We start from the raw sequence: 7221 nt of genomic DNA, 5'->3' as shown, positions 1-7221 counted from the left end.
ACGATAACCGTTATTATAATATGTAAGAGATTGACACAGTTACGATAACCGTTATTATAATATGTAAGAGATTGACACAGTTACGATAACCGTTATTATAATATGTAAGAGACTGACACAGTTACGATAACCGTTATTATAATATGTAAGAGATTGACACAGTTACGATAACCGTTATTATAATATGTAAGAGATTGACACAGTTACGATAACCGTTATTATAATATGTAAGAGATGGACACAGTTACGATAACCGTTATTATAATATGTAAGAGATTGACACAGTTACGATAACCGTTAGTATAATATGTAAGAGATTGACACAGTTATGATAACCGTTATTATAATATGTAAGAGATGGACACAGTTACGATAACCGTTATTATAATATGTAAGAGACTGACACAGTTACGATAACCGTTATTATAATATGTAAGAGACTGACACAGTTACGATAACCGTTATTATAATATGTAAGAGATTGACACAGTTACGATAACCGTTATTATAATATGTAAGAGACTGACACAGTTACGATAACCATTATTATAATATGTAAGAGACTGACACAGTTATGATAACCCTTCATCTGTACAGTATTATTTGTGTTGTTATCATTAGAATTTGACGTACAAGAATATTTATTCCCAAAAACCTTTTTAAATAAGTCTCCAGTTTTCTTAATATCTGCATTTATAATAATATCTTACAAATGTAAATTTATCTGATAATTGAAAGACAGATATATAAGTATTTTGTTAAAATCGTCTTGCAGTTGTTTTAATGGAAATCCAGGTTAATTTGTATGTTTTATTTGTAATAGGAAAAAAAATCAGCTGGTCAGTCATTTGTATATATATATGTAGCTACACCAAATACATGACAGAATTTGTGATACAAAAATTAGTACATTTTTAACACTAGAATAAGCTTGCTACGCAGAATACAACTATGTTTACCTTATTGTCAGCAATGTACCGTATAACTTTGTGAATCCAGTCTCCAGTGTATTGTTTAAGCTTTTATATGATCAGTGTAACTCCATTGTTGTGACCAGCTTTACCATGGAAGGCCCAGCAAGGTCAGAGGAATTATCCATGTCTGTACACATATGATACAAGAGCTATTATCTTGGAATGATGCTGTAGTATAGCATGCTGATCTTGTTTTCCTTGTCATGAAGTCTTGCCAATGGTTTTGTCTCAGCCTCCAATTACTTAAATCATTGCTTGTATCACATCAGCATTATAGAAAAGTGCAGCCAGGGGCACTCAGTTTCTGTCTGGAAACCAGTAGAAATATTAATACATTGTAGTAAAAACGTGGAGGCAAGGAAGGGGGGATGGGGGAGGCTGCAAAAATATTCTTTCACAGACTCATTAAAGAAAACTTTTCTATATCGGCTGCCAAATCAAACAAAAATCATACATTTGTTAACAGGGTAACTATGGAGTTTAATAACTGCAGTAAAACATTGTCTTTAGTGCTACAACAGCTAGGCTATATTGTCAGTTAAAATGAGGTTAAAATCACATGCAGTGCTTTAAGGACATAATTACATAATTTACTTTATTATTGGAACATTTGATGAGTGAAAGACAGACTGATCATACATAAAAAAATATGGTATTGTTAATGTAAGTGAGCACTTATTGTTATTGTTAATTTTGAGAGCTACATCGAATATCTATGTTTGTCCCTTGTTTATCCTACACATAGGATTTGTCTCCTAACAGATACAGTCCATCCACAATGACTTTTTTATGATATTGACAGCAGCGATGTTGGTATTAAATTGGAAGTAAAGGAAATCCACATCATCCATAGGAAAATTAGCCAATGGACATACCTAAGAATGAATGAGATTGCCCAACTTGATTGTTCCCTGAAAAGTTTAGAGAAACAGGTAACCCTGGTGTGATTATACAACTTTGTGCCAAATGATACAACAATATATCTGTTTGACTTTGGTTTGAAGTTCAAGTAACATGATGTTTAGAATAGGGGATGTTCATTACTACATTTATGTAGGAAATGTGAAATAAATGCAGTAGTATTAAGGGTGTAGATAGCCCAGCTATTCAAACTTTTGACATATAGTTAGGACACTAATACATAAGTTTCAAATTTGTCATAAAAATCAGAAATTTACAGATATACAGATAGTCACAAATGATGTTGATAAATCACCGAGTTGTTTTATGTAACAGAATCAGAATGGTGGTAAATTTAAGTCATTGTTAAAATTTTGTAAACGTTTTTTTCATTATTGTGGCTTTATTAACTTATACTGTAAAGCTTAGTCATTGTTAAGGAATGGGAAAATGCAGGCACATTTTCACATCCAAGATATTTCCATAAATGTTATAAAGCTGTTTTTTAATAGAAATAACCTTTTTTCTTTTGTTTTTATTGAAGTCTTGTAAAAGTGTACAAAAAGCTTGAAGCAGTAACAAACTTATTTCATAATTCTCAAAATAAAACTCCTTTCAGAGCAGGCTTTCAGATTAAGTTCTACCTCTGCAGTGTTTTCCTAGTGCCTTTCATAAATAGGCAGCTTGTAGCCTTCATTTCTGTGTAAGGTAGACAGGTTTTCTATCACGGTGATATACATAAACAATGGTTCAGATAAAACACCAAAGATAGTTCATTTTTAATGTTCATGAAACAAAGCAGGGTCAACTCGTCTAAAATTCTTCAACATCTAATTACTTATTTGTGAAAATTTTCAATTTGCATATTTTTAAGAAATTTTGGAAAATATCAGTGAACTAATACACTTTGTTTTTTTCTTTGTTAATTTTTAAGCTGTCTCTGTCTCTCTCTCTTTTTGTATATATATATAACCAAAGAAGGAAAACCATAGAAATCTATGTTATACATTGGATCAAATCTATATTACTAAGTGGTTGCATCAGGATACATCAGTTTTTCTTCTGACCTGATAAAAAAAACATACAACTTTCAAGGAATTTCTCTGGAACTGCATTTTACAAACTTCTCAAGTTCCAGGGACCTTGATTTTTAACAGATGAAGTTTCTGTTGAACTTCAGCTACAGACTTTGACCCTTTTGTGCAATAATAAGGTCTTGAAATCCTGAATTTATCATTACACAAGTTTACTTATATCTATCAATGTCTTAAGTGCTATATATATTTTTTAATTCAATTTTGTATCAGTTTTACATACATTTTAAGACTTCATGCTTGCTCTTATTATTTTAAAAACCCAACATACCTTTACATGTCTATATTACATGTATCACATATGTCACATTGTAAAAAGTTATTAACGTCTTTTTGAGTAGTCAGTATTTTATATGTAATAGGTCGCGACTATTACAATGATTAGTATGTATGATTGTTGAGGATCATTGTCGCACATAGACTGTACGTTTTGTTAGTTAACTTACATTCTATATGTACACCCATGGACACACTTGTATCTTACAATGCTTTTACTACATACAGATTATTAACAACACTACTGAAGTGTGTTTCAGAATTAAATATATCTTTGACTTTTCATGGTCAGTATTACATTGAATTATGTTATTAATTAAGTTATAAATCAGGAGTTTATAATTTCTGCAGTGAAAAAAATAAATACATGTCATGCCTGGTTTTGCAGACGTAGTAACAAGTTATTGACTGTCTCAGACTAGAACTAAAGAAAATATTTGACCCAGTACATTTTAATACATTGAAATATGATTTTACCATGTTGAAGGTTATAAAGATATTCATATAAAGATATCTTTGTTATGTTATGTATAGATATTTCTATGGTTTTGTTTTGTTTTTATCTAGATTAATAATATTGTGTGATGTATAATTTTAATAATATTCTTATATACTTTTTTTTTTGGTATTCATTTTCACTTATTAAGAAATTTTTAGAATGTCTGTATTGATATTATGGTCATATGATCCTTCATAACAAATACTTCTGTCCATTGATATTATTGTGTCTTTTTTTTTCATTTGTTACACAAGATTTGTAAGATCACAGTATTTATACAATAGTAAGACAAGAATACTTGTAACATCTCACTTCCTGGTAAATAGATACCTGGTATAGGTGGTCAGCTGGTGCAGTGGTAACAACTCGCTTCCTGGTAAATAGATACCTGGTATAGGTGGTCAGCTGGTGCAGCGGTAACATCTCGCTTCCTGGTAAATAGATACCTGGTACAGGTGGTCAGCTGGTGCAGCAGTAACATCTCGCTTCCTGGTAAATAGATACCTGGTACAGGTGGTCAGCTGGTGCAGTGGTAACATCTCGCTTCCTGGTAAATAGATACCTGGTATAGGTGGTCAGCTGGTGCAGTGGTAACAACTCGCTTCCTGGTAAATAGATACCTGGTATAGGTGGTCAGCTGGTGCAGCGGTAACATCTCGCTTCCTGGTAAATAGATACCTGGTACAGGTGGTCAGCTGGTGCAGCAGTAACATCTCGCTTCCTGGTAAATAGATACCTGGTATAGGTGGTCAGCTGGTGCAGCGGTAACATCTCGCTTCCTGGTAAATAGATACCTGGTATAGGTGGTCAGCTGGTGCAGTGGTAACATCTCGCTTCCTGGTAAATAGATACCTGGTATAGGTGGTCAGCTGGTGCAGTGGTAACATCTCGCTTCCTGGTAAATAGATACCTGGTATAGGTGGTCAGCTGGTGCAGCAGTAACATCTCGCTTCCTGGTAAATAGATACCTGGTATAGGTGGTCAGCTGGTGCAGTGGTAACATCTCGCTTCCTGGTAAATAGATACCTGGTATAGGTGGTCAGCTGGTGCAGCGGTAACATTTCGCTTCCTGGTAAATAGATACCTGGTATAGGTGGTCAGCTGGTGCAGTGGTAACATCTCGCTTCCTGGTAAATAGATACCTGGTATAGGTGGTCAGCTGGTGCAGCAGTAACATCTTGCTTCCTGGTAAATAGATACCTGGTATAGGTGGTCAGCTGGTGCAGTGGTAACAACCTTTCACCAAAGCTTTTACTTTGGTTTGATAAAAGTACATTTGAGATAAAAGGCTGATCTAAAAAAGTGAATTCCTATCTTTTTTATATTGTGTTTTGTCTATTTTGCTAACTACCTCATACCAGGGAAGAATTGATCATTGTAGAACGCTCATCTTCATCAAGAATGGATTACAGAATAGGCATTTCTGAAATAAGGATGAAGTCAACACTAATGCAGGAAGCTTCTTGGTAAAGTGAACTTATTCTATTAGTGTTTTGGGATCTTATTTACCCCTGTAAGTACATGTATTTGAGAATAAAAGTATTGATTTTTTTATTTTATAAGCCATAGACATGCATGTATAAATGTGCCGCAGCATTTCAAGACAAGGTCTCTTTTAGGTATTGTCAATAATTTGTCACAAAATTAAGAAAAGTTATAAATAGAATTTATATTAAGAAGTCATAGCAGAATCAAATTATTTGCAAGCATTACCAGCCATACAGTATAACCATGTAGTACATATATATGCAGCGTATTGGGAGGTGAATTGATTATTTCCAAGTACATAAGAAGATTCCCTATGTATCAGATATCATGGTGTGTACTGGTATCTTACAACTATTGCTAAACATATGAAATAAAATTAAAAGCTACATATATAATAAAACTTCATCAGAACGTCTTGTGTTGATTTCATTTATATCTAGGACCACCATTCTTTATGCTGTTGTGAACATGCAATGTTTATTGTCAGCTTTTATTTTTAGTAAAAGCTGCAGAACTGTAGTGGCAGAGTTTATATCGTAACCAAATTTAACCTAAGGTAAAATATGTGTCGTATGGAAATTTAGAATTAAGTAATCATATGGATACATTTTAAACTCAATCCTTGCTTCCAAATATACTCTGCATATCAAGGTTATGTATAAACAAGAGGCACAATGAACCTGCTTCACTCACCTGTTTGTTGATTGATAGTAAGTTGTTTAACATTAAAAGGTGACAAGTTTCAACAATCTGTAAGGAATTCAAATCAGTTTACCTCATGGTGTTTAAAGTTTTACGAGGTTGAAAAAACATGGAAATCATCATATCAACAAGTTATTGGTGAAATTTCAATATCCAAAATTTTCTGGTTATTCAGATTAAGTTGTTATAAAAGTTTTCATTCCATTTGACCAGGGTGTTGAATGCGAGTTGATAAGGTCATACATTTGCACAAGTAATACTGCAAAGACTTTGTAAATTGACACTGTCAGCATAGCATTAAGATGGGGACTCTGGGTGGATGGCAAATGTGAAAGTATGAACATTGCCTTCACTAGATTGCACAGTATAAAGGTTTCAATTGTAATGTTATGATCCAGGAATTATTTGAAGTTTTCAGAGGGAAGACTGGATGGAGTACAGGGTCAATCCTCATTATGAACAAATATATACATCTGTTTATTATAAATCTCTTGTATTGGAGATGAACTTTAAAGTGCCATAGTCATTCAGAACCCCTGCCAAGAAGAACTGCTGATGGAGGTTTAATTTCATCATTTCTTCCCATGGTAATGAAGAAATATCAGAAATGGAAACCCTGGTAGTTAGTGACAGGCTTTTGATTGCTTTTATGGTAACTTTTTCAAGTTATGGTGCAGAAACAGTGATTTTGGCACTTTTGGCCATTTTCTCTTAGTAGCTCTTTATCTCAGCAAGCTACAGGCCTAATATCAGTACCCTGGGCCTTTCTTTATTAAGAAGTTCTTTCAAGGTTTTTACATGTTTAGCACTTGTGATCTTGAAAAATGGTCAAAATCATTTATTTGTACAGTCTTGGTACTCCTTTTTCCAATGGCCCAATATAATTACCCGTTCCCCTACTGAAAGTTTCTTTAACACATTTTACACATGACCTTTAAAGTGGGTCAAGTCACTCATTTGAACAAACTTTGTAGCCCTTCATCCCAGCAAGTTACAGGCCTAATGTAAGTACCCTGAGCCTTTCCCTTACTGAGAAATTTTTGTTTGAAGATTTTATAACACATTTCACCCCTGTGACCTTGAAAGTGGGTCAAGGTCATTCAGTTGAACAAACTTGGAAGCCCCTCAGGCCAGATGAGTTAAAAATCTTAACAAGAGGCCCATGGGCCTTAACGGTCATCTGACAAAAAGCAAGCCAAACCTAGAAAGTGGGTTGAGGTCATTCATTTGAACAAACTTGGTAGCCTCTCCTCCAAGCATCTTACAGGCCCAATATCAGCACTCATGG

This window comes from Ylistrum balloti, unplaced genomic scaffold, assembly GCF_031769215.1.
Source record: "Ylistrum balloti isolate Yb309-2 unplaced genomic scaffold, AGI_CSIRO_Ybal_v1 Utg370000, whole genome shotgun sequence".
NCBI classification, from domain to species: domain Eukaryota; kingdom Metazoa; phylum Mollusca; class Bivalvia; order Pectinida; family Pectinidae; genus Ylistrum; species Ylistrum balloti.
Note: the sequence above shows the minus strand (reverse complement) of the source record.